Below are 23,885 nucleotides of genomic sequence, written 5' to 3' on the forward strand. Positions count from 1 at the left end.
TACTCAGAAAAGGAGATTGAAAGGTATAAGGCTTAGAAAGCCAGAAACGAAACTGTCATTATTCGCAGATGATGCAGTTATATATGGAAAAAATCCACAGGGAAACTATTAAAATCAGTGAGTGGATTTAGCAAGGTCGCTGGTCATATGCTCAACATACAAGAATCCGTTCTATTTCTAAATACCAGAAACAAACAAAAATGATCACTTACAAATGCTGTTTATTATAGTCTTTCAGATACTTCAACTATGTAGAAATAAATATAACAAAAGATACTTGAAACAGCAGGCTGTGAAATATTATTGAAGGAAAGTGAAGAAAACCTAAAAATTGAAGTATATGGCCTGTTTGTGGATTGAAAGCCTCAATACTGCAAAAATGTCACTTCTTCCCTAAATGGTGGATTAAGTGTGATCCCAATTGAAATCCCAGTAGAGATTTTTGTGGAAATTGACAAGCTTATTCTAGAACGTATTTGAAAATGCAGAGGGCCAAGAACAGGGAAGACAGTCTGGAAGGACCACTTTGGAGTCCCGAGGGCTGCCCGAAAGCAAGGCAGCGTGACGCTAGAGTGAGAATGGACAGAGAGCCTGGCACAGAATACAGAGCTGGAAAGAGACACTACAGTTCAGCGAGGAAGGACGCTGCCGTCCATAAGTGGCTCTGGGTCAATTAGGTGTACATAAAGGAAACAATTATTAATCCCATCTCACATCTTATACAAAATCAGTTATGGAGCGAAATGCAAAAGGGAGGTAACGAAGGAGATCTCTGCGTGACCTTGGAGTTAGCAAAGTTTTCTTAAACTGGATACAGTAGCACTGAGTGTAAAGGAGAAGACTGACAGATTGGAGTTTGTGCAAATTGAGAACTTCGTTAATCAAAAGACAACATTAGAAGAGGACAGTCAGGCTATGGAGTGGGGTAGATATCTGCTGTCCTTTTAGCCAATCAGCAACTTATATCTGGGGTCTATGAGGTAATAAGGTGTTTTATTACCTGTAAGGTAATGCAGACAACTCCATGCTTAAATGGACCACGCTCTGGGGTGCCACCAAGAGCCTACGGAAGAGGGAATGGGGATGGAAGAGGAAAGCCACCCTGGTCATATTCAGAAACAAGGGTTATAACTGTGATTTATTCATTGCTGCTGAATTATCTAATGATTAATGAACTTTTGTCCCCTTTTCCCTGCACCCAAACAAAAGACAAAAGTCATGAACTTGTGAACAGACATGTAATCAGAGATCTCCAAGTGGTCAGTAAACATCTGAAAAAGTGATCACCTTCACTGGGCAAATCAAAACCAGCATGAGATGCCCCCAGAATCGCTAAGATTTAAAAGACTAACGATATTGAGGGATATGAGCTATTGGGAAATGCAACCACTGTGGAAACTGGTGAGTCACCTTCTGCTGACCTGAGCACACGCACACCAATGGTCCAGCAGTCCCTCCAGGATCTTCCCAACAGAATGCCGGCATGTGTGCTTCAGAAGACATGAGCCAGGACGCCCCAGCAGCCCATTGTTGAGCCCCAAAGAGAAATCCTCAGATACCCATCACCAGCAAAATGGGTACCTCCTTGCAGCCAGCTCATTCCTCGGGATACTAAACAGACATGGAAATGAATGGATTGCCACTCTTGCAGCCACACACACTGATGAGTTGCACACGCAGAATAATGGAAAGAAAGGACATACTGCACGTGGTCCCATTTATGCCCATTTCAACACAGGCAGAGTCATGGCTGTTGTTAGAAACCCTCTGGGGAGGAAGAGGTGGTAGTGATGAGGGGAGCCTCGTGGTGGCGTATTTCTCAAACCGGGTGCACTCACTTTGTGAGAAGGGGTGCTGTGACTGCGTGCTTTTCTCTGTCATTCTTCAAGTAAATTTTTTTTGTTGTTTTTTGGTTTTTTAAAAATAAAACACACATACAGGGGCTGGCCTGGTTGCCTAGTAGGTAAGTTTGCACACTCCGCTTCAGTGGCCCAGGGTTTGCCAGTTTGGATCCCAGGTGCAGACCTACACACTGCTCATTAAGCCATGCTGTGTCAGCATCCCACATACAAAGTAGAGGAAGATTGGCACAGATGTTAGCTCAGGGCCAGTCTCTTCCTCACCAATCAATCAATTAATCAATTAATCACATAAAGGACAAAAGTCTGCCACCCACAGACATGCACTAAAGGAGGTTTTAAAGACTGTTCTTTTGGCAAAAGGAAAGTGATCCCAGATAGAAGATCTGAAATTCAGGAAGAGAAGAAGAACAGAAAGTAGTACATATGTGAGTAGTCTAAAAAACTGACTGTATAAAGAAAATAATACCTTATGAGGCTTAAAAAGAAAAATAGAATTAGCATATGGCAAAGGGAGTGTTTGGGAAGACAGTAGGAAACTAATAAATTGGGATTTGGGTCCATTAAGTTGTAATTCCTTATCCATTAAAAACCTAGAAATAACTTCCCAACTGATGGGGGGAAAGTTGCAATTAGAAAAGTACCCAGTCAATCCAAAGAAGGCAAGAATGGAGGGGAGCCAGCCTGGGGCCCCTGTGTAGATTGCAGACTGCTCTCCTGCTAGGGCAGCAGAGTTGCTAGCTGAAATTGCAGAATGTGCTTAAAGTCTCCAGGAAGCTCACAAGAGGACGGGGTCACCAGTCAAGGGTCCAAGAGAGGCAGGAGTGCAAGAGATGGGTGGGCAGTTGGGGTCACGTTTCCTCTGGGACGGCTGCTGATCCAGCAAGTGGCAGCTGAATGGCTACACTGTGCTTTTGCCACCTCTGCAGTGTGCGGCATGAAGAGGGCCCCAGGGGACCCCTCACTTGGGTTGGGATCCTGAAATGCTGCATCCTGGGCCTTGGGGGGAAGGGGGGGGGACTAACAATCAGCTTCATGTTGTCTCTGACACTGACATCCGGCTGTGATCTTGCATTGCTAGCATCCTCAGCTGCCTGGCAGAAGCAAATGTTGATGCTTGTGGGAGGAAGATAATATCAAATTCTGTCCACAAGCAATTTTGCACATATACTATCCTGCACACAATCAGAAATAATTAGGCAAACGAGAAAACAAAACCTACAGAAGCAGCAGATGATGAAGCAGACCCATTCTGGCACCAGATGTTGGAGTTATCCCACAAACTTTAAAATATAATCTGCTTACAATGTTTAGAGAGAAAAAAAAAATGTTGAGAATTTACACAGTGAACTGGAAACGTTTTTAAAGTACCAGATGGTAATTCTATGACTCCAGTAGGATAATCAAAATTAAGAATTCCATATATAGGTATAGTAGCAGATTAGACATGGCTGACAAGAGAATTAGTGAACCGGAACATAGAGTGGAAGAAAATATCCAAAGTGAAGAATGTGCTACCAAACACTCAAAGAAGAAATTATTCTTTTATAAACTCTTCCAGAAAATAGAGACAGAATACTTCCCAATTCATTTTATGAGGCTAGCATATCTTTGGCATAAAAATGCTAAAAAGATCAGTAGAGAGAATTACAGAACAATGTTACTCAGACATAGATAAAAAGTTCTAAGCAAAATATTAATAAGTGAGATCCAGCAATGTACAGACAGAATATTGTTCATGAACTGACTTGCTAGTACAGAGAAACAAAATTGGGTTTGAGATTTTATTTTGTATCTGGTAACCTTGCTGAGCTCCCTTGCTAATTATGCTGATTCACAAGGATCAGTACGATAAATCCTTTAGGTTTTCATCATGCCCACGTGTGTGTAGCTCCTGAGTGCAGCCTGGTTTCACCTTAGAGTGTCGTCCAGTGTGACCCAACTCTAACAGAAGAAAGGAGAAAAGGTCATATGATCATCTCAACAGAAGCAGGAGCAGCTCTTGATAAACTTCAGCATTCATTCAAAATGTTAAAGAAAAAGAAAAAGGCAGTTAGCATTCTAGAAATAAAAGGGAACTTCCTTAACTTGATCAAGGGTTTCCACAAAAGTTGGACAGCCAACAGCACACTCACCTCAACTCAGGACACGGCGGGGGTGCTGTCCTCACCACCCGGGTTCAGCATTGTGCTGGATCTTCAGAGCAGCAGAGGAGGAGAAAACAAACGAGGCATCCGTGATGGAAAGGGAGAGGCAAACTCCTCATTTGCAAAGGATGTCATTGTGTTCTAGAAAATTCCAAATAGTTTCCAAAGATGAATTCTCAGAACTATTAGGAGAGCTCAGCAAGGTTTTGGGGATCAAACTCAATATACAAAATGTTACCTCGTTTCTATATACTGGCAGCAATCACTTGAAATGTTAAAATGTCACCATTAAAGTCGCCTTGAAATATATAAAATATCAGCAAATGAATCCCATTAAAGAGGCGTACGGTGTTTACGGGGGAAAAATCGTGAAACTTTACTGAAAGCTGGTAGAGAAGATCTCATAAAGGGAGACTGTCCCGGCCCGTGGGTGACAAAGCACATGTTGTCCTGGCTCTTGTCTCCTGTTTGTCCCACTTCCTCTCATCCTGACCCCAGGACTCCCTCACCCTGTTCAGGAGCCATAACCCACTGACCGCCGCCCATCACGCCCTCTCCTCCCTCCTGGCCCAGCTTGAACTCCAGGGCCCCCCTTCCTGCCCCTCAGCTTCCCCAAACCCCACACTTAGGGGTTTGCACCCGCACCTGCATCGATTAGCTGGGAGAAAGGCCCCCTCGAGCTGGTTGCGTGCTCATTGTGAGACCCCTCACTTCCCAGTGGACCACCCTTCATTCTGCCTGGCCAGCCCTTCTCCCTGCCCCTTGCCTTGAACCTGTTACACGCCCCACCCTCGCTCTGCTGGTGCCGCTTCCTTATTTCGTCATTAGAGCAGTCAGAAAAGAAGTTCCTCCGGCCTCACCACCACGTCGCCTCACCCGCCTGCCTCGCTGCCACAGACTCTGCCTCCCCTCACCCCACCCCCATTCCCGTGAGTGGGCCACCGTGCACCCTCGTAAGGCCAGCCCTCACTGTTCAGCGCAGGAGCCCTGCCCACCTGGCCCCCTCAGCAGGCAGCTGCACATGGACAGGCCACAGGAAGATGAGTGAGGGTGAGCTCTCTGGGTGCTTGGCCACAAATGGCAATGGAAAGCAGGACCACTCAGCAGATGGAAACAGAGGAAGGTGTGGATGTCCGGGGTCTAGCATGGGCAGGGGTGGGAGGGACAGGCCTGCAGGGGGTGTGGGCAGGCTTCTCCTCCATCTCTGGCCCTGGGATCAGGCCAGACCTTCACTGCCTCTGGCACCCATGGCAGTTAGAGAGACAATCGATCACCGGGCCTGGTTTCCCCCAGTGACTGAGAATCCAACAGCTACGACACAATCGCCACGACTCAGCCTCCAACGCAAATGAACAGAGGCCAACGTTACCCAACAGGGAAAATGATGAGTTTAGGGAAGGCTGCAGGATTCTCCACGGTGGGAAGGAGCCCGTCCTGGTCTCACGCTTCAGCACAGCAGTAAACCTGAGGGCCATGAGCCTGCGTGAGGAGCGGCCTCTCTGCAGCTGGCCCTCCAGACCCTGGAGCTGGGTCCGAGGTCTGAGAGATGCTCATGGCGCACGCGCCCTTCACCATCTGTCCCTGGGTAGTCTCTGCGGCCCCACCCAGGCCCCAGGGCATGGCTTCCTGCAGGCCTTGATGTAGGAGGCGGGGCAGGAGCTGGCGGAGGGCAAGGAATAGGTCAGGGCGCCTTTCCCTGGTCCCAGCAACGAGGGCCTCCCCCTCAGCCTCTGCCCTTGCTGGTCTCAGGCCATCCACACTCCGTGACTTAAGGGACGGACATGTCACCTGACTGAAGGCCTGAACCCCGAGCTGCTCACGTGTCTCTGTGTGCCTGGCACCTCCCAGGGATCCCAGCACAGACCTACTGCTCTGCCCAAAGCAACTGGGCTTTCCCCAAGATCCACACCCAGCGGCACAGCCCAGGGGGTCACCGCCAAGCGCGCTGCAGAGCAGAGCTGGAACCTGCGCCTGTTCAGCCATCGCATGGGGCGTGGGGCTCTGTGCTGAAGTCGCCTCTGCCGCCGTTCATCGAGCCTCAGAGCCGCGAATCGTGCCAAGTGCTTACTGTGCACCCTCGCACAGAATCCTGACGTGACCTCGTGAGACAAATGCATTTCAGAATCACTCCCAGTTTAACCAGGGGAGCGGGGAAACAGGCCCAGAGAGGTGAGGCTGCTTGTGTGAAAGCACACAGCACCTGGCCTCCAAACCCAGGCCTGGCCTCTCCTCGCCCTGCACCCCGTCAGCACCTTCCCCAGGGCCAGTGCTCAGCTCTTCTGGTCTCCCAAGGGGTTTGCCTGTGGTCTGGACTCAGCATGTCCCAGAGGGCACGTGGCTGGGAGGAAAACTGCTTACATCATCGCCCATGAAAGCGTTTTCCCTCCCTCTCTCTCTATCTCTCTCTGTTTCTCTCTCTCTGTCTCTCTATCTCTGTCTCTGTCTCTCTATCTCTCTCTCTCTATCTCTCTCTCTGTCTCTCTCTTTGTCTATCTCTGTTTCTGTCTCTATCCTGTCTCTGTCTCTCTTTCTCTTTGTCTCTGTCTCTGTGTCTCTCTGTCTCTGTCTCTATCTCTGTCTCTCTCTGTCTCTTTCTCTGTTTCTGTCTCTCTCTATCCTGTCTCTCTCTATCTCTGTCTCTCAGATGCCCTCCCCAACGTGTGAGCCTCCTCCTTGCCCCAACCAAGTCTCATTTTCAGGAGGATTGTCCCACCGCATCCTTGTGGCCCAGCCGTTTGAAGCCACAGGTCAGTGAGCCTGGCCCGGCTTCTGTGTTCCAGACTGCACGAGGCATGTGTGGCAATGGGCTCCGGGTCCAAACAGGAGCTGAGGGACCTGTCTCGCTGCGTCCAGAGGTGGCTCATTCGGGAGGTGGTTTCCTGCTCTTGGCCCTGGCAGGAGGGGTCAGCCCCACAGCCACTGCCTATCTTGAGCAGAGTCCCCAGCTCCCTGATGCAGGCCCGGGGCTGGTGGGTCAGACTAGAGGTTTGTTGGTGTCCCCCAGCCAGGGTTGCGTGTGAGCCAGGGCTGTGTGAGAGGCCCAGGGACTGTCCTGAGCAGAGTCGGGGGTGCGGGGCCAGCAGCTGGTTTAGAGGAAGGAGATGACACACTGCAATGCCAGAGGACAGGCCAGGGTCTGCGAGGGCTCCAGTGGACGGGCTTCTTCTCAGTCCCTGTCCTCTTCTGTGGAACTCAGACCTGGATCAGGCTTCTGGTTCACACTCTGGCGGCGCCAAAGACCCCCTTACTACGCCGCTTGCTTTCTAAGATGGCGCCAGATCACACTGAGCCTACACTCCACCCTGCCCGCCTCACTGCTGTCCTCTCTGCAAACCCAAGTGCCTGGGCCCTTGCGGGGGGTGGCCGCTGGTGGGCCTCCAGAAGGATGAGACACGCCCAGAACAAACCTGGAGTCCAAGGCCTGCCCTGCTCAGGCCTGGCTCCTCCTCCTCCTTGAGATCTACCTGGAGAAGAAAGTGAGGCAGAGGGCGAAGACTCACAGGGCACCAGGCTGCGGGTGCCAGGGCAGCGAGGGTGGGCTGCCGCCAGGTCATTGATGTTGTTGTTGCTGTTATTATCACTGCTGTTGCTGCTGTTACCACTGGCTTTGTTCCCTGAGGACCCAGATACCCATGCGGATGTCAAGATAGCTGCTCTCTCGTCAGGAGGAAGGGTGAGAGGTGAGGGTCGGAGTGGTCGCAGTGCCCAGAGGGGGCCGAGGAAGGAGAGGAGGTGCAGAGAGCTGCACCCACTGGCAGCTGGCTTGTCTGCACAGCGGACAGCGGTCTGGGGTTCCCGGAAGACACAGCCAGTCAGGGTCCACCCTGGAACCAGGCTGGAAACCCAGGTGGGCAGAGCTGGGATTTCAAACCCGCTGGGGAAGGCTGGCTGCAGATGGCCCTGCTGCCCGACTGGACCTCTGCTGACACAGGGAGGTGCGCATAGGGGCCCTGCCCGCCCCAAAGGGCTGCAGCCCTTCTGAGGCCCTGGGAGGGGCCCTGGCCGTGTGCTCCTGTGGCTGTGAGCTTCCATAAAGTTTGCAGAGTGAGGCGTCTTCTTTCTGTTTATTTACTTTTCTGCTGAGGAAAATTGTAGATGAGCGAACATCTGTTGCCAATCCTCCTCTATTTTGTATGTGGGATGCCTCCTCATGGCTTAACAAGCCGTGCGTAGGTCTGCACCCGGGATCTGAACCCGCGAACCCCGGGCCACCGAAGTGGAACGTGAGAATTTAACCATTGCGCCACTGGCCCGCCCCATGGTGTCTTCTTAAGTGCATTTGGCTATGTCCGCTGCACAGCCCCACACCCTCCCCTCCTGGCACTGCAGTGGCTCCTGCATGTCTGGGGCCTGGCCGAGGGGCAGCGAGCGGGAATGCAGAGCACTTGGGTTTGGTGGGGTGTGTTGGTGGGTTTGCTGTCTCTTCTAGTAGGATTAAGCCTCTGCTCACTGTTGTGGGTGTAGGAACGGTGCCCAGGGAGATCCGACCGCCCACGTGGCTAGTGCACCCGGCAACGATACGGTGACGCCAGCACAGGAACTAAGCATTCACTGTTGTGAAAAGTCTGGTGTCCCTGAATTTGTATTGCTTTTCTTAAAAAAGACCCCCCAAAATTATGTAAGCTGTAGGCCCCACAAAACCTGGATTTGTCCTCCAGCTAGCCATCAACTCCCTGATCTCTCAGACAGAAAGGTCTCGGGGGCCGGTGGCTGAAGGACCCAGAGGGAGGGGCCACAGACGCTGGACTGGGATGTGCACAGCAGGTCTGGTTTTCAGCTCATTTCTGTGTGTCGTCCTTGGACCCTTCTGGTCACTGACCCTCCAAATAAGCCGTTTATGCCTCGCCGAAACCCTGGGCTGCTCTGAAACCTGGAGCTGGGGGCTGCTGGACAAACCGGCCTCTGTCTCGGGCAGGCCCCTGCTTCCCTCTCAGCCCCACCTGTCCTGGGAAAAGGACCCAGAGGCCCCCTGGACCCTTCTGCCCAGCACCTGCCTGCCTACGGGGGCTGGTCCAGCTTAAACATCACCTTCAGGTCACTCTGTGTCCTGGGAGGACCATGTGCCCCCCAGCCCTGCTCGGGCCAGCCAGGCTGCTGGAGGAGGTAAGCCACGGGCTCCAGCCCCCTCGCCGCCCTGGCCGCTGGCACTGCTCCCTGCAAGGACCTCCGGGTGTGACCACACAGGGTCCCCTGGCCCCCAGCCAGGCCGAGTGGGCGTGGGTCAAGGCCTCTCTGTGGAGTCCCAGGCTCTCTCCGCCCACCCCCGGGGGTGCGGCATACCTAAGAGAGGACCTCATACTGGCCAGCCAGCCTGGGAGGCCATGGGCAGCTCCAGGGATCCCCTGAGCCCAGACTCGCTTATCACAGCAAGGCAGCTCCATCCTCCACGCTTCCTCCAGCCCTCGCCGAGTGTGCGCTTGGGGATTCTCAAGCATGATCTCAGCGCCGTGGGCGTGCAGACTCCAGGCCCGCGGGCTGCTGGCTACAAGGGGGCCTGTGTTTGGTCTCTGCCAGAGTTTATCACAAACCCTGCAGATGGATCTCTTGTGTCCCTAGTAAACTTGGCTTTATTCTCTCCGGTGGGGCCAGGCCCCCAGAGGCCCAGGGGACTGTGGAATGCCTGCCCCAGCCACCCTCCTCCCCAGCTCAGCAGCGGAGCTGGTGGAGTCATTTCGCCCATAAGCCACAGGGGCCACAGGCTTGCCGGCTAACAGATGGACAAGGGCGGGTCATAGGAGGACCCCCTGGTTCTTGACCAGGGTGATTCTGACCCCCCGGGACATCGTCAATGTCTGAAGACATTTTTGGTAGTCACAGTGGGGAGGAGGCTGCTACTGGCGTCCAGTGGGTGGAGGCGGGACCCAGCTCCTGTAGGTGCGGGAGTTACAGTGGGGACAAAGGAAGCGAGGGGGAGAAAAGAAAGCACCAAAGGGCTCCCATTTCCCCAGCAAGGCCAGGTGCCCCTCAGCGCACAGGCTGGCTTCCCACCCACCTGGCAGCCCTTCCTTTCCTTGGCCAGAGCTTGGGGTGACAGTGGAGTAGGTAAGGGCAGAGGGAAGAAGCACCATGGAGGGACACCCTGACCCGCGGGTGCACTCACCTGGACGTCTGCATGCGGCATCCACTGGAGGAGTGGGCAGTGGGTGGACCAGGTTGGGGACCTCCTGTGGATGCTCAGGGTGCAAGGGACACGCCTGTCCCTTGGGAGCCTTGCTCAGACACGCGACCTCTGGGGGCCATCCTCACTGCTCCCCTGGGACTCCCTTGCAGTCCCTCTAGCCCGGGCCCTCCTCTGGCGTGAGGCCCCTGGCAGCATGCAGTGTTCGGTCGGGAGGGCTCAGCTCAGACTAGGAGAGGCTGGCAGAGAGAGGAGGGGAGCTGGGAATGTGGACGGATCAGCCTCCGCACCTGGGGATAACGCCGACTCTGGGGGACAGCAGCTCCATGCAAAGGGGGTTGGGGGCAGGGCGCCCTGCAGACAGCAGCTGCCAGCCACGCAGGAAATGCAGCCTCCGGGCAGCTGGCCATGACCCGCAAGGCCCAGCACCTGAGTGTGTGGCTCCTGCAAACACGACCTTCCACCCCAAGCCCCAGTGTGCTGTCAGAATGGGAAAGCAGCACAGTCTGTCCAAGCCCCGTCCCCATCAGACCGGAGAGCAGAGGGTCTGTCTATCCTGTGTCCTGCTCTGCACCAGGTTGTCACACCCCCTGCGTCTCCTTTAGTTCATGCAGTTTCCTTGTCTGTGTGTGACCCTCGTGGGCTTGGCACCCGGCTGTTTCGTAGGATGTCTGATGCCTCCTGGAGATGAGAGTCTGGTTGGGTGGGCACGGCAGGAAGTGAGGCTGTGCCTCTTGTTGCGACCCATCCAGGGAGGGGGGTAAAATTTCAATTCATCCCATTACCGTCCATGTGAGGCTTTTCCATTTCATACAGCGGTGTCTGCCAGGCCCTCCCGACAAAGTTACTCTCTCCTTCTTCGTTATAAACAAGTATTCTGTAGGAAGGTACTTTAAAGCTACGTGCACACCCCCATTTCCTCAAACTGCCACTTATTTGTCTATTTATTTTTCTGAGTATGAACTCGTGACTTACAATTTTTCTCAACAGGGCATAATCTGTTACTCTCAGTGCCCTGTCAAGCTGGTTCCCAAGTCTGCTGACGGCCCCTGGGCTCCTGGGTGGCTTCTTGGCCATCCACCGTGGCAAGAGATTCCAGAGCATCTGCTATTTCCACTGCCCAGACTGGAATTGGCCATCTCTCCCAAGAGTCCTGGTCACTTTTAGTGGAAGACGATATTTGGTAGCCAAGGTCTGGGTGCTGGGGATGCTGAGACCCTTGCTTCGTGGTGTCACAGCTCCCAGCCCCCTCAGTGGGCAGAACTGGGAAGTGTATATGTGTGTGTGTACAGATAAGTGTGTGTGTGCGGGTGAGCCCACACTCACAAATATACACTTGCACAAATGCCCTCATTCCTTTATGTCCATGTTTATCTGCCGATGAGTTGCCTGGGTCAGCCAGTCCCCGGGTTCCTTCCCTTGTCAAGCGGTCCACATTTTCAGTTCATCGATGCACAGAATGCCTCACTCGCTCCACACCAGGCTTCTGTGGCCCCAAGGAAGCATCTCCCTTGAGCCTGTAATTTGATGGATGGAGCAGCCAGGGCTCCCCAGGGAACCTGGCAGAACTCAAAATGGAATTGTCACTGAGGTTCTCTGAGCAGGTTTCGGAAGGACCTATGGACCCCGGCTCTGTTCTTTGTAAGAGCAAGAAGTTGAAAAGCCCCTCGTGCCCAACAAGGAGAGAATGATTCTGTAAACTGTGGCTTGGCCTCTGCCGTGGAATTCTTGTCTCCCCAGTGAGGGCCAGGGGCAGAGGGCGACAGCGGGCATTCTCCAGGCTGGAGCCCATGGCGGTGAGAGCAGAGAGTGTTCCGGTGAAACAGCTTGGACTTGGCTCCGGGGCGTCACGGGGAGGAGAGAGCGCTCCGACCCACGTCCACGGGGGGCTGGGGCTTCCTGTTTCCTGGGGTCATGATGGAGCCCCGCAACCCTCCAGCCCAGAAGACACCGCCGTGCCCTCACTTGTGGGCCTTCTGCTCGTGGACTTGCCGCCGAGCGAGGAAAAGGGTGGAGAGAAGCAAGTCCAGCTCTGACCGTCCAGTAAGCCGGTTCACGGGCCCTTTCTCCCCTCTGCTGCCGGAGGTGCAGCCTGCCTCCTCCACGTAGGCGTGGTTAGTAAGAAGGAAAGTCATGCCTGCCAGTGGCCCATTTCCTTTGTCCCACCCCTCAGGGCTGAGCCTGTCCCCAGCTTGCTGCCACCATTTGCTCATCTGACTCCTGGTGCTCTGGCCTGTAGGCTCCCCCGACTCATTTCTCCCAGGTTTGGCTGCAGGATGGCCTGGCTAGAGCCAAAAGCAGCAAAGGAAAGGCTTCCAAGAGGGTCAGACAGAGGTAGAGTGTGAAATCCCAGAGCTCAGGACCCTCCGAGGCTTTCTCCCCACCCCACGGGGCTGGCCGTCCTGGGGCTGGCCTGGGAGGAGCCTGGCATTCTCTGAAGCAGAGGAGGGGCGGGGACCCCCACCCCAAACAACTTGCCTTGAAGGCAAGGTGCCCTCCCCCGCAGGAGCAAGAGAACGTGGGAAGGGATGTCGGCAGGGGAACCGACGTGCTTGGGATTCGGGAAGCAGGTTCTGACTGTGGGGCAAGGGCGTTCAGACAGGCTGTCAGCCTCCACTCCAACCTCAAAGGATGAAGCGGCTTCTCCCGACCTCCCTGCACGCCCAGCTCAGCCCCTCGCGTTCGGACCTCTCTTCCCACCAGGGTCCTTAGTCAGCCTGAACGTCATGGTCCCTAGTACTCCTGGGTGCGGTATTCCGTAGTTAACTTGCCACATTGACTGGTGTTTCTCTTTTTGTCCAAAGATCCTCTCTCAAGTGTCAAAAGGACATTGTTATTCTGTAGTGGTGATGGTAAACTAAAAACCAGCGAAATGAATCATACGTGAATTATATCGCCATAAAGCTATAATTTTTTAAAGGGCCTGATCATTCGATTACATTCAATCAATTAACGATAACAGGGTAGCTCTTTGGCACTTTCCTATTCTTTCTGTTACTCCTTTGGTCATCCAACAAAGGGATGTAGAGGGGAGGGGAGGAGGCACCATCATCATCTCCATTTTGCTGATGAGGAAGTCATGTGAAGGCCACAGCCCCAGACGGGAAGTGGTCGGGCTCAGCCTTCGGTCCGTAGATTTTGACTCTGGCTGTTTCTGTACATTCACGTCAGCTGACCTGTCATGATTTCATGCTGATCAGCATTCCTGTCGAATTCGGTCATTTTCAGATTGATTCGTCTGATTCCCTTGATTCTTCCTTTGCATTTTCTCTGAACTCTCTTCGTTTTGACCTCTCTCCAGAGCAGCGCTGTGGCAGTCAGCTTCCAAGAGGACCCCCCCTGATCAATGCCTCTTGGTATTCATCGCCTTCCCGTGTTGAATCAGGGCTGGCGGAGCTGCCAGAGTTGACTTCTGATGCTAAGCAATAACAGGCCCTGCAGCTTCTTCTTTGGCCTCTTGGATCGCTCATTCTGGGGGAAGCCAGCCACCGTGCTGTGACACTCACGTAGCCCTGTGGAGAGGGCCACTTGGAGAGACAGTAAGGTCTCTGACCAACAGTACAAGTTGCCGGCCTCGTCATGGAGCCAACTTGGAGGTGATTCTCCCACCCCAGCCAAGCCTTCAGATGAGACCACAGGCCCAGCCAGCACAAGACCACAACCACACGAGAGACCCCAAGCAAGAATGCCCAGTCAAGCCCTTTCCAGAGAAAAGGGGGTCCTGATTATCTGGCTCAGTGATGCTGTCGCCTGCAGTAACATGGAAAGTAGAACCTGTGCCTGATGTACTGAAGGATCGAGCTGGCAAGACTTGTAAGGAGAGTGTTGAAGGCAGCTTCTTCTAGCTACTCATAACAAAACAAGAGAGGGACGGGGTCAGCTAAAGGAAGGAGTATTAAATATAAAGGAGACACTTTCTGTGTTTGAAAATATTTTTTTCTCACTCCCAGACCCTCATGGTGGCAAACAGTGCTAAAAATAAGAAATAGGAGGCATGTGAATCATTTCGGGATACAGGACAGACTATAGGGCCAGCCTCCAAGATGGCTGCAATGGTCCCCACCTCGCCATCTTCACACGCTTGTGCACTCCCCTCCCACACTGAACCAGGGCTGGTCCTGCATGATCAACATTGTACAGTGGAAGTGACAGCATGTGAGTTCTCATTGAGGCTAGATTATAAAAGGATTGCAGCTCCCACCTTGGGCTATTGGACCACTCGCTCTTGGAGGAGACAGCCATGCTGTGAGGATACTCAAGCAGGCGTGTGGGAAGGCGCCGAGGCCTCCAGTCAACACTCAACCTCAGCTTGCTGGCATGTGGGGAGCCACCTGCAAGTGATCCTCCCGCCCCAGTCCAGCCTTCGGATGAGACTGCAGCCCCAGCTGACAGAAGATACAACTGCATGACAGACCCCAAGTGCAAAGCGCCCAGCCAAGCCCTTCCCAAAGTTGGCCAACGGAGAGTGTGGGAGATTATAGGTGAGTTTGCTGTTCTAAACCACCAATTTGGGGGTGATTTTTTGCACAGCAATAGATGACAGAAACAAGCACCCAGACCTGCACAGAATATAGAAGTGGGAATGACCCTATTTTTGGACCAGGGACAGACAAAATCACTTATTTTTCCTCCCCAACACACTTCTTTTTATTATTATTATTATTGAGTTCATAATAGTTTACATCAACGTGAGATTTCAGTTGTACCTTATTTCTTGTCTGTCACACATAAGTGCTCCCCTTCACCTCCTGTGCCCACCCCCCACCCCCTTTCCCTGGGAACCATTGAACTGTTTTCTTTGTCCATGTGTTTGTTTATATTCTGCATAGGAGTGAAATCATCTGGTGTTTGTCTTTCTTGGCCTGGCTTATTTTCCTTAGCATAATTCCCTCCAGGTCCACCCATGTTGTTGCAAATAGGATGAATTTGTCTTTTTTATGGCTGAGTAGTATTCCATTGTGTATATACACCACATCTTCTTTATCCATTCATCAGTTGATGGGCACTTGGGTTGCTTCCATGTCTTGCTATTGCCAACACAATCCTTAATGATCCTGGAGTAATTGTGCTCCAACTAGAGTCAGTTACCTGCTTCGAGGTCTCGACTTCGACTAGCGATGGAGTGTCATCCACTCTGGCCTGCAGGGCCCTGAGGAGGGCTTTCTCACAGCTTTGGTCCTTCAAACAGTCCAGGCCACCTGTCACCCTCACTTGATGACAACAGCCTAGCAATTTCACCGCTCGGGGGCCAGCATTTGGTCCCCAACTCCCCCCAAAGTTGAGCATGCTGTTAGCAGGGGGCACGCTCTGTGTCTGCTCCATGCAGGAAAATGCTCCATCCGAAATGCCTAAATCAGAGTTCTTACGGGTAAACCGTAGGCGCTCAACCTTGGCTGTGCGTTGGAAGCAGCTCAGGGGGCTTGAAGCCCGTGGTGCCCGCCCAGCCCCAAGACGCTCCGGTCGTCTGGAGTTCGCCCAGGCACGGGGAGGCTCCAGGCCTGCGCGGGGGTTCCGATGTGCAGCCACGGTTGAAACCACTGGCTTAAGTCTAACAGATTTATGCTTATAAAGTTTTTTTCAGCCTTGTTTACAAAATAGAGCTCTTGGTTAAAAATTAGACTCCAACCAGCACAGGCAGCCCACAATCTTAGGAAACTGTTTTTCTGGAAACGGTGGTCTAACCTGAAATGGTTTCTGTTTAATCGCTTTTTGCCGCAGGAAGAAGTGCTCCGGGCGGCCGGGAGGGCGGGATGCCCAGCCTGGCTGTTTGAATGGGAATGGCGCAGCTAACCGATTATGTAAATGCCCACGCAGGCTCTCCCTGCCTTGCGGAGCTTCCCAGCTGGACAAAACTCAGTTACGAAGGGAAGCGCCATAGAGAAATCCACGTTTAATAACTCGCGAGGCTCCTCCAGACAATAGGGGCTCAGAACTCAGAGAAAGCTTCCGTCTCCTATCGGTCAGCATTCTGCCAGAGAGTCAGAGCCAGCAGGAGATTTTACGTGCATAAAGATTTATTGTAAGGAATTGGCTCACATGACCTGGGGGCTGGCAAGCCGAGGCCTATGGGGCAGGCTGGAAACTCAGCCAGGAGCGGACGCGGCCGTCCCGAGGCGGAATTTCTCCTTCCTCAAGGAAACCTCAGTTTTTCTCTAAAAGTCTTTGAGCCGAGTGGATGAGCCCACCCACGTTACGGAGGGAAATTGCGTCTGCCCAAAGTCAGCTGACGGCAGAGGTTAACTGTGTCCCCCACATCCCTCCACAGCGACTCCCAGGTGGGGTTGGACGGAGCGACAGGGGCCGACAGCCCAGCCAAGCCTGCACGGAAAGCTGACCATCCCAGGTCCCACGCGGCCTGGGCTCCTCGAGGGAAGGGCCCTCCTGCCCCGTCCTCAGAGGCCCTTCCCGGGCCGCCCCCCCAACCCCCCACCCCAAATAGCCACTCTGTTGGAACTCTCTGCCTGGCCGCACGGCTCGGGCACTTCCAACGTCCACGTCCTGTCGATTTGTCTGCTTTCGCTGTAGCGAGCCCCCGCGAAGAGGGAGCCCGCCTCCCGCTCACAGCGGGGTCCCCAGTGCTCAGGTGGCGCTGGCGCACAGCAAGCGTTCAGAAGTGGATGGAGTAGATCTTTGCGTTCACGAACGGCACCTTGCACGCTGTGACTGCACCCCAGATGCTAACTGGGATCTTCAGGTGACGCTCAGGATGACTGTGACATGAATTCTGAGGCCACCACACCCAAAGGCAACACCCAGACAAACCTTGAAAGGGAAGCACCGGAGGAAATTCGGCATCTTTGCCCTCAGCCCCCACGGGGGAGGATTTCTCCCCGCTCAGGTTGGGAAGGGCTCTAGGGTAAGATGGTTCAAGTCCCAGCCCTGCTACCTGTTAGCTGGGCCACTTGGGCAAGTCCCTTAACCTCTCTGAGCCTCACTGTCCTATCCGTGAGTTGGGCACGGTAGCCCCGGCCCCCGGGTTACTGGGAGGGGTGAACGTGATAAGGGGCTGGTCCCTGCAGGCAGTGGCGCCAGGCGAGGACAGAGGGTGGCTGCCTGGGAAGCGGGAGGTGGCCGTGGGGGCCAGCAGAGAAGAGCTGACACAGAAGAGTGGACACAGCTAGACGTTTCAAAGGAGGAACCGACCACCGAAAGTGAGGGAGAAGCCAGGGTTGGCTTTTTTATTTTACAAATGTCTGTTCTCTGATTATAAAAGCAATCCATGCTCGTTGTAAGAAACTTCAAAAATACAGAGAAGTAGAAAGAAGAAGGTAAAGAGCTCCTACAATTCTGTGTCCAGACATCCCCAGGATTACGTCTTGGGGGGACTTTAGCCGATTGCTTCTTTTGTCCCCCACCACCCCAGATGCAGGAGGTGACGTCTGAGATGTCGATGAAGGTGAATTAAAAGTTCTAATCGTTTTATTTAGTGCACTGCTCTTCCATCTCCGAGATCTTGTCTCCTCCAGATAGAGTCACTGAGATCCAAACACGCTTTTAGATATAAACCCCGCCGAGCCCGAAGCCCCTCAGCGTCCCCCCTGAGCTGCATCCTGACCCATTTCATGATGTCTCCTCACTCACCATCCCCTGATTCTGGGCATTTAGTTCCCAGGCAAATTAGTGTCTTTGTAAAATGCTTCCCGGATCTTGGACCTCCTCTGTCAGGGAGACCCCGTGGCACGACCGCGGTGAAGGTCACAGCATTTTCAAGGCTGCAGGCGCCACTCAGCACACTGCTGTAGTCACACGTGTGAGCCTGGGCTGGCTGTTCATGCCCGGACCTCCGGGGTTTCCCCGGGAGCCAGGGGTCAGGACCAGGGATGATGGACTCTCCTTATTTCCAGTAAAAGCGCTTCCGAGAGTGTTACAGGTATTAAAGGTCATTTATCCTGAATGTCATCCCGCAAGAGGGGTACAGGGGTACTATTATCATCCAAATTTTGCTGATGTGTACACTGAAGCTCAGAGAGGTGAAGCAATTTGCTTTACGTGGCACAGCTGGTGAGTGGTGGAGTCAGACTTGAACCCAGGCAGCTGGCTCCAGGGTCTGGGACTGAGCACCCCCGCGTGCCGCTGTCTCTGGGGCTACGGGGTCTGGGTGCTGACAGGGTCTTGCCTTTCCCCCACATGGGGCCGAGGGAGGCCCACTGAAGGAGACCCCAGAGACGCGCCTCTGTGGGCTGGAGCTCTCGGGACGTCAGCTGAGCTCTGGAATCAGGAATCAAACCAAGATTGGGGACGTGTCTTTTCACTCCCCCAATCTAATGGCTGCCGAGGCTCCTTCTTGAAGGCGTAGGATGCCCCAGATCCAAGGGCCCTTTGGGAGGGTCCTGTGACCCTCGTGTGACCAGGGAACATTCTAATGACAACCTCGTGTGGTCAGACGGGAGTAAGGACATAAGCACAGGAGCATGCGTGTGTGCGTGCTTCAGCCCATGTGTGCGAGCCTGTGCGAGCCTGTGTGCATGCTTCAGAGCACGTGTGCGAGCCTGTGCGAGCCTGTGTGCATGCTTCAGAGCACGTGTGTGAGTGTGCGAGCCTGTGTGCATGCTTCAGAGCACGTGTGTGAGAGTGTGAGCCTGTGTGCATGCTTCAGAGCACGTGTGTGAGAGTGTGAAACTGTGTGCATGCTTCAGAGCATGTGTGCGAGCCTGTGCGAGCCTGTGTGCATGCTTCAGAGCACGTGTGTGAGTGTGCGAGCCTGTGTGCATGCTTCAGAGCACGTGTGTGAGTGTGCGAGCCTGTGTGCATGCTTCAGAGCACGTGTGTGAGTGTGCGAGCCTGTGTGCATGCTTCAGAGCACGTGTGTGAGTGTGCGAGCCTGTGTGCATGCTTCAGAGCACGTGTGTGAGAGTGCGAGCCTGTGTGCATGCTTCAGAGCACGTGTGTGAGAGTGTGAAACTGTGTGCATGCTTTAGAGCACGTGTGTGAGAGTGTGAAACTGTGTGCATGCTTCAGAGCACGTGTGTGAGTGTGCGAGCCTGTGTGCATGCTTCAGAGCACGTGTGTGAGAGTGCGAGCCTGTGTGCATGCTTCAGAGCACGTGTGCGAGCCTGTGCAAGCCTGTGTGCATGCTTCAGAGCACGTGTGTGAGAGTGCGAGCCTGTGTGCATGCTTCAGAGCACGTGTGTGAGAGTGTGAAACTGTGTGCATGCTTTAGAGCACGTGTGTGAGAGTGTGAAACTGTGTGCATGCTTCAGAGCACGTGTGTGAGTGTGCGAGCCTGTGTGCATGCTTCAGAGCACGTGTGTGAGAGTGCGAGCCTGTGTGCATGCTTCAGAGCACGTGTGTGAGTGTGCGAGCCTGTGTGCATGCTTCAGAGCACGTGTGTGAGAGTGCGAGCCTGTGTGCATGCTTCAGAGCACGTGTGTGAGAGTGTGAAACTGTGTGCATGCTTCAGAGCACGTGTGCAAGTGTTTGAGCCTGTGTGTGCTTCAGTGCATGTGTGTGAGCCTGTGCTAGCGTGTATGAACATGTGTGAGCCTGTGTGTGCTTCAGTGCACGTGTGTGAGTGTGAGCATGTGTGAGCCTGTGTGCATACTTCAGTGAACATGTGTAAGCATGTATGAACATGTGTGAGCCTGTGTGTGTGCTTCAGCACACGTGTGTGAGCGTGCTGGAGCCTCATGGGGCGGGGAGTTCTCCCACAGGGCCACTGTCCCTGAGAGGGGTCACCACCGTCACTTCTTCCTGTATCTACTGTGGAATCCCGTCTGGCACACAGTAGGAGCTCAGTCCCTACTTACGGGGTAAATTATGGCCATGTTCAGCTCTCATGACGCAGTTTTCCTGGTAGCTCATGAGAGCCAAGGATGCCTTGTTAAGAGGACAGAATGGGCAACTCAGGGGCCAGGGAGTGTATGCTGGCTCAGATCTTTGGTGACCGTCGCCTCCACTGGCACGTAAATAGCTTTCCCCCGAGTTTATTGGTGGGTGGGTGCTGTTTACATCTTGCAGATGAGGGCGCTGGGCTCCGGGAGGAATGTGACTGGCTGAAGGGACTGACGGGGACTCCGCAGAGAATCAGGAGTGGGCTGGAATCCACCCAGCTGTGCTTCTCCCCGGGTCCCCCCACCCTGCCTGAGCCTGGGCTGGGGTCTGAGCCACTAAACTCTCCAAAGGAAGCCCCCAGCAACGAGCCCAACAAAAGCAGCCCGCCTACAGGTCTGGGAACCCCCAGGAGGATGTCTCCTGACTTCCCTACCAGCAGGTGCGCCCCTCTGCTACCTGGGGAAGAGCAGCCCAGAGGGTTAAGGAGACCAACACAGCCTTGCAAAGAAGCATCTTCCCCACAGGCTCCAGTTTACTAAGGAGAGAGCGGGAGGGAAGCCGGATGGAGACGGAGAGCTGGTCCCCTGCCTCCAAGCGCAGCTGCTCTGCGTCCCCGAACGCATGAGAGTGGTTGTATTCGGATCCCTGCTAACCAGGCAAAAGCAGGGTTAAGTGTGTGCGAAGGGAGAGGGAGTCCCTGCTGCCTGGAACTTGAAACTTGAAGCGGAGAGCCGCCAGTCCAAGGAGAGGCAGAGGCAGCGCCCGCGGCTCCCACAGGCACCTGGGCCCGCGAAGTCAGGAGGACACACAATAGCTGTCCCGCCACACGCCACACGGCAGGACACGCAGCAGACACCCACCGCTGCCTCCAGGGTAAGTGCTGGCTCCTGCATCGCGCTGTTGGGGAGCGGCTCCGGGCGCTGGCCGCCGGGGACGTCGGAAACAGTCTTTCATTAGGAGTCTGGATGAGATGCTGTTAGGGCAATCTGTGTTTTATTATTCTTATTAACGCATCCAGACTTGCAACCTAGGCATGGAAACAAATGCAGTCTGGAAACTTCTTTAAGGCAAAACAAAGCGTTCTGTTTTCCCGTTGAAAATTCAACACCCTGGACCAAATGCAGGAGCTCGAGAAGCAGGCTCAGTGGGAACAGACACCCGTCTGCAGTCTTGCTGTGACACAGTCAGGGGCTTCCTCCTTCTAACGGTTTCTATGAGATGCCCTCATTGTCTTTTCCTTTCTGTAACACGTCCCAGGTGACAGGCTTCTCACTCAGCACCTGGGTTCCGAGGTGCCATGAACAAACCCGATTCGCTATACTTTTTGCTAAATATGCGTCTCATTGCGACTCTTCCGACAGAGGATGGAGGCAGGGCTGGGCGCCCCCGACCAGCCAGGAGCAAAACTAGGGATCAACTGCTTGCATCTGTACACAGTCTGTCTTAAGTACGCGCTACCTATAACAAGCCGTTGTTACGGTGTTTGTGAGTACACTCTCTTCACAACAGCTTCCTTGGAGCGAGTTTCAAAGCCGGTCCCCTCCTGCTACTCTTTGATATGTCTGTTTCCCATTATAAAGTCGGGCGATGAGCGAAAGTGACAGTCGCGGTTCCGCGTATGAACTTCCTGGAAACCCAGTGCAGGGTCCCTCATAACGTGCCAGCTCAACCCGAAGCCCTCGCCTGCGTGGGGATTTGCTGTTGGTGCTTCTGGGCTTGGTCTGCGTAGCTGTGAAGGATGGTGGCCCCGCATTGTTAAGGGAATTCTTGGGGGGACTTGAGTGACAAAACGGGAAGGAAAGTGGATGAGGTCCGCCAAAGGCCGGTTTCGGAAGCTACGTGTCTCCCCAAGTGTCATTACGCTTCATGCAAAAATCTGGCCTGATGTAAACGCCTGGTGTGCTGCTGCCACGTGTGGGCGATTCCGCACGCCTGCCCGCGGCCTGAGCTGTAAGGGGAGAGGGCGGGGGTGCTTTTGGTCGTTGAAAACATTGGCAGCATTTCCCAATGTGGACGGTGTGGAAACGTGGGGCTTCCTGACTGCCCCTGGGCTTCGGTCTGCTCTGTCCCTGCTGGTGGCCAGGCTTCCAGATTGGGAAATGCCAGCTATCGATCGTCCCCACAGTCTTCCGGGCACCGGACTCCGAGGAGAGGGTCCTTCCAGACCCAGAGCTCGGCCTAAGCTGAAAGGACAGCAGTGAGTTGCTGGGCGGGTGGAGGCCAAGCGCCGGGCCACTCGCGGTTCACGTGTCAGCTGCCACGGGGAGCAAGGGTATTCCTTCCCGTGTCCGTCCACTGGGATCCTGTCCCCTCGGCTTTGTGTCCCATGGTGTGCACCTCGTGGCCTTGACCCCCAAAAGGGGAAAAACTGCCAGGCTCCAGGGTGAATGCACCTTTTCATGGTTTTGATTATTCTTGAAATGGTGTCTAATTTGCAAGTGTGCGAAGGTTCCCGGAAATAGGAAGGGCCCTCCTTCCCCTCTTCAGACCTGGGTAGACATCCTGCTGGTACGTTTTACTCTAAAAGTCTGTAGTTCTTCAACCCTGGGCTCAGAGCAGCCTCAGGTGCTAAAACTGTCCTCATTGCAGTTGCCCCCACCCCACACCCCTCCCTTCCTTAGGTCCTTAGTGGCCACAGACTGAGGCCATGATGGCTGGAAGGGGGTGCTGTTCCCCTCTGTTCCTCGCTCCAAGCAGCCTGAGCTCTTCCCTGAAAACATCCTCTTGGTGGGCTGCTGGCTGGGCGCTCCCCACCCCGAGTCTGGGGCACTGCCCACCACACAACGCCGGCACTGGGAGGTCTGGTTTCCCTTCTTCTGCAGGGAGCATGTCTCCCCTCATAGAGCTGCAGACCCCCACTGTCGGGTGGGTGAGGGGTGGGAACAGCCCTCAGGAGGGTCAGGGGTCGGGGAGCGCGGGCGGCTCCGGCCACCATCACGCTGTTGGCCGCCCTTAGCTCAGCATCTGAGAATTCTATTCCCAGGAGCCCAATTTCGTGGTATCTCCTGGTGCCACGTGCTCTCTGCCCTGGTTTTCAATCCTCTCGAGAGCCCCTGCAGCCCCCACGGTGAGTTGTCTTAAGCCACTTTATGGGCACAGAAATCGGGCCCCAGAGTAGGTAAGACACTTGCCAAAGCCACCTGGCCCGGAAGCTCTGAGCCCACCGGCATCCCGGCCGTCCGGTCGAGAGGTCATCTGCATCCCAGATGCAATCTTTTAAAAGAATAACAGGTTTATTGAGATAGAACTCACGTACCGGACAGGCCACTCATTTAAAGAGCACAGTCCTGTAGTTTCTATCGTGTTCACAGAGCTGCCCAATTTTAGAGCACTGTCATCACCCCCACAACATCCGCATTGCCATCAGCAGTCACCCCTGCCCCCCCAGCCCCTGGCAGCCCCTAATCTGCCTTCTGTCTCTGTGGAGTTGCCTGTTCTGGGCATTTCCTGTGAACGGAATCAGACCCTGTGCTCTTCGCGTCCAGCCTCTCTCCCTGGGCATCACGTCCTCGAGGTGCATCCGCGCATCTCCAGACGGGATGGGAGCCTTTCACGTTGGAGCCTACAAAGGCTTAATGACTCCGGAAACTTGGGCTTTACTAGCTGTGGCTTCGTCCAGCGGGCCAGCTCCACCCTCCTCGTGGGGATCCCATTTCCGGCCCTGCTCTCTGTGTCACAAGAAAACGCCTCTCCAGCCTCCCCCTCCCCCACCAGATAAACACGGAAGTCTGCAGACCCGGCACCTTCAATTAGTGCCTAACCTGCTTTCCACTAGCAACACATGCGTTCCGGCCGTTTGCCTCCTAGAGAGGACACCGCTTGATCTTAGAGGCATTTGGCCACTGAAAGTATAAAAGCCCTCTGTAACACACACAGCACTTTCAGGGGATCCTGGGGGACGTTTTCAAAATAGTGTCTGAGGCGCATATTTGAAAGCAAGCATAGCGATCTCAGTGTATGAAGATTAGTGACTAGGTGTCATTTCAGATG

At 54.2% G+C, this 23,885-nt stretch overlaps 1 protein-coding gene across 3 annotated transcripts in view; it reads left to right on the forward strand.

The window, feature by feature from the left end:
- Positions 1 to 20,139: 20,139 nt before the first annotated feature.
- ZNF469 (zinc finger protein 469) overlaps positions 20,140 to 23,885 on the forward strand; it is a 315,902-nt gene continuing 312,156 nt past the window's right edge. For 2 of the 3 annotated variants that reach the window (XM_070500273.1, XM_070500271.1), the window contains exon 1: positions 20,141 to 20,768. The gene's annotated coding sequence lies outside the window, so the exon portion shown is untranslated. Of the gene's footprint in view, positions 20,769 to 23,885 lie in introns of all 3 variants that reach the window. The other variant, XM_070500275.1, reaches the window with a different exon arrangement.

The sequence above is a fragment of the Equus asinus genome, chromosome 28, assembly GCF_041296235.1.
Source record: "Equus asinus isolate D_3611 breed Donkey chromosome 28, EquAss-T2T_v2, whole genome shotgun sequence".
Lineage (NCBI taxonomy): Eukaryota > Metazoa > Chordata > Mammalia > Perissodactyla > Equidae > Equus > Equus asinus.